This window comes from Limulus polyphemus, unplaced genomic scaffold, assembly GCF_000517525.1.
Source record: "Limulus polyphemus unplaced genomic scaffold, Limulus_polyphemus-2.1.2 Scaffold193, whole genome shotgun sequence".
In the NCBI taxonomy this organism is placed as follows: domain Eukaryota; kingdom Metazoa; phylum Arthropoda; class Merostomata; order Xiphosura; family Limulidae; genus Limulus; species Limulus polyphemus.
In genome coordinates this window covers 209,882-214,033 of record NW_013665803.1, presented here as the reverse complement: position 1 = coordinate 214,033, position 4,152 = coordinate 209,882, and positions in this window count along the sequence as shown.

Below are 4,152 nucleotides of genomic sequence, written 5' to 3'. Positions count from 1 at the left end.
CTGCTGAGGAAGCAATTGTTCTGTTTGAAGGGAGTTAGCTAGCTTTATGTATATCTTTTGGGTTGCCGGATGATTGTTCTCTATTATCATATAAGGGTATTCCGGAACATGTAGGTGCGGATTTTGACAGCTTGTTGCCTCCTCTTTCCTATACCTCACAGTCGAGTTTCTTTTTCAGGGAAGTGCCAAGACCTTCTTCTCCCTTTGTCGACTTAATAATTTAGGTATGATGTATTTTGCCTTTGATTCTTCAGCTGCCCTTCTCAGTATCACGTCGACAGATTAGTATCTAGTGTTTCAACTCCGTTACTGGAAATTGGGTTTCAAGCAGGTCGTTTTCTCGACCATTTACATACAGGGGTTGGTATACCGTGACCTCACTTACGCTGGTAGTCCATGCTTTGGCATAGCACTATTCTGTGTTTTTCTCCTTAGACTCACAACATTTCTCCTCACTTGTCACTTTGGGAGTTTGGACCTCAATACTTCAGTTACTTTTTCACAACCTTCGTTTTACTGTTTTCTATCATGGCATACCTCTCCTCGTCTGCCCTTTCCTTGCTAATCTATAACAGCCACACCTGCCATGTCCATCTGTACCTCAATAGCTGCACCCGTGAAATCTTCCTTCTCAATGTACCTCTTCAACAGATTGGCATGGTACACCTCGGTTATCCCATCCACACTCACCTTATAGTTCATTCTGTTGACCACTTCCTCGACTTCGAGAGGTCCTTTTCACTGCCGGGTGAGTTTGTTGTTGGCTGTAAATAGCAGAAGTAATATATTTTGTCCGACCTCAAAATGTTGATCCTTGATCTTCTTGTTATATAAGCACTTCTTACTGCCTTTGATGTGTTTAGCTTCACCAGTAAAACTGCTTTGATAGGTCCGGTTCAATACTCCTTTCTGAGCCTCTGTTTTGTAAGATTTTTTTCCATTTTGTATTATCTTCGACTTTCTCCCTGGCATTGTCCCGAAGTTTCTGCAGAGAAGGGTTTTTCTTTGGGCTTTCTTCCATTCCCGTAGACCTACATTCGGGATGACACTTTTTGATACTCAAAAGGGCTTGATGTCTTGCTTTATATTCTTCCCTTCAGCTCTCTTAGTGACTGCAAATGCCACAGCATTCTTCTTTCTGTCTAGTTCCTCCAACTTACTTCTACCTGGTATGTTTCCAATCACCAAGTCGTATACTGTTGCCTTGTTATACATGGCTTCAAAGTCTACACATATGGAGTTTCCACCTTTATTTTTGCTAGGGGAAACTTTTTCACTGTCCCAACAATTATCGCACACAGGTACACCTTGCCTGTCATCTAGTTATCCGGTACTAGACTGGTTTTCACTGCTGCACTACTGCACTACTGCACTACTGCACCCAATGTCTCATAGGGCCTTCACTTTCTTGTCCCCAAGATAGTCTTCGCCTATTGGCATGTTGTGATTTGTTGGAATATCTTGATATTTAGAACATGCTCCGATCACTACTGGCACTGTTGATCCATTTGCTGACTTCAACTGACCATTAGTCATACACTGATCAATCATAGGAATGAGACTTCCTTCTTGTCGTGAATCTGACGTGTTTCCTTGATTCTGTTTCTTCTGGCAACAGCATCCATGGTGACAGTCACTTTTTTCTTGTTTTTTTCCAGCACTATCTTTGTAAGTAGCTCCAGCTGCTTTATGTTGAGATTTCTCCTGTTGCTTGTTGATGATGGACTTGCACTCCTTTGCAATGTGCCATTTTTTATAACAAACATAGCATTTTATAACAAACCACTGGTTTCGACTTTAAGTGGATATTCTTGGACTTGCCCATTATACTCCCTCCATGGGCTTCCATATACTGTTCATCCAACTCGATCATCCCCTCTACTTCTTTTAGTGCTCTCTCCTTTAGGAACAGTGACATGTCAGTTGAGTACATGATCATGAAATGTTCATGTATTAATAAATGTTCCAGTCCCTCAAAACTATTTTCACATTTTGCCATATCAGTCCATCTTGTGAAGTATCACCGTAGGTGTACTACAAACTGAAATACAGTTTCTCCAGTGTCAGATTTGACTTTTCTGAACTTCTGATGAAAACCTTCTTCTGTAAGTTCATATAGTTTCAACAAGGCCACTTTTAATTTGTCATAGTCCGTGACATTTTATGACGTCATGCCTGCATATACTTGTAGGTCTTTTCTTGCAAAAAGTGGGCTTAGACAGACTGCCTGATCACCTTTGTCCCAGTTCTGACTTTGGATGAATCTTTCATATCTCTCCAGGAAAACGTTTTTGTCGGCTTTCTGTTCATCATAATTTGGCAGCTTGGGTTGGGTGGCCCTGACCTCATTGCCATTCATGGGTCTTTCTTCTGTCTGTTGGGTGAGCTTGTACAATTCGTACAGAGTTACGTAACGAAATTTGTCACAATTAATGCTTTTCAAACAATCAACTTCAACACTCTTGTCGTGAAAACTAAACAATCATTAAATATTAAGGTACAAAATAAATTAAATAATAATGCTTACACTAAAAAGTGTTATTCATGATGTTAAAAAACACGCAGGTTCAAGAAGTCTTGATATAAATGAATAAAAACCCTATAACCCGAGCGATTTCGAAATATGGACCTTTCTTCTTTAGTTTACCCCTGAAAAAGAAAGGTCTACCTTTCGATTGTGCTTGGGTTGTAGGGTTTTTATACACCCTAGCCACTTTACACCTGGAATCACTAGATTTTACAGGTGTGTAGTTGGATACCTTTCTCCTACTATGGAATAGATGATACATTCCAAATGCGTCCTGGTGATGGGCTGGAGATGCACGCCCACTTTGCTCTCCACCTTCCTACCATTCTCTAGATGTCGATTCCTGGCAGATATGGTGATGGTTGGGTTGGATGTCTATACATGATGAAACTGGTGAGGTCTCTCCATTGTTCCTATCTTTATTGTAACATAATTTCAAGTAGATGAAGATATATCTAGTTCAGAAATGGTGCAATCTCCCATGGGGTATTGCCTTCTGTTTATTTGCTCACTCTATGGTCTTTCTTTAGTTGCTTTCGAAAGGTGGATCATCTTCTCACTGGGCCCTCCACCAACTCAGTGTTGGATTCTAGGTATTTGTGAGAGGAGGTAAGATATTGTATTGGAAGTTAACATTTTCCTAAATTGAAAATGTATTTTTGATAGATACTTATCTTCCCTCACATTTCCCACCCGAAATCCCCACTTCTGATGCAGGTTTTTTATGTTCTGCCCAATCTCGAAGTGATTATGAGCTGCATGGAAAAGAGGACACTATTGATGATATGAGTTGTGTCACACTCCCTTTGGTGGATGGTTACTGCATAATCATTTGGATGATAGCCTACAAATGTCTTACGTAAATACACGTGAGGATAGGTAGGAGTATCAAGGCTAGTAACAAATGAATTGTTGCACATATAGAGGGCAGTATAAGTCGAGAAAAGCTATTTGTGACAGGAGATATGTATGTTCATCCAAGATTCACAACTTGTTTGGTGAGGTTATTAGTTAGACATGGTTCAAAGGGCAATAAAACAATACTGTTATGAACACTTGTTACTTTGTGGTTACGAACTCGGTCGCACAGACAGAGCCTGTAGTGAGAGGGTTCATTGACTCCATCCTGCACTACTATGTCTCATTCCTGCCTGGCTCATACACGACATTTTAAGAAAAAACTTTCTAAGTATTCAATTATTCAGCTTAGATTATTTCCGAATTTTTTTTTTACTTTTTAATGTAAATAAAATATGATGAGTAGGCTTAAGGTAATGTAGAGGAAAAATACAACAAAATTTGCAATATGTAATGTGGCACTTTGAATATTGTTCAAACACTGTTTCCACATTAATGACACAAATAAATATCTTGCTACGTTGTCATTTTATTGAGTTATTTTCTCCATTTTTTACAGTCCTTATTGAAAACTGAAGATAGTTGTTCTGTCGGCTTGTTTTAGAGGTATTATTATGTAATGTAGACATACTGTTTATGAAGTGACATCCAAATAAGTTTGGTCATTAAAACTACATATAGCTGATAATGCTTGGAGACGGCTTGAATGGGTAATGAAGAAAAACTTTCATATAAGTTTAACATAACAGCAAATGTACAACGTTATC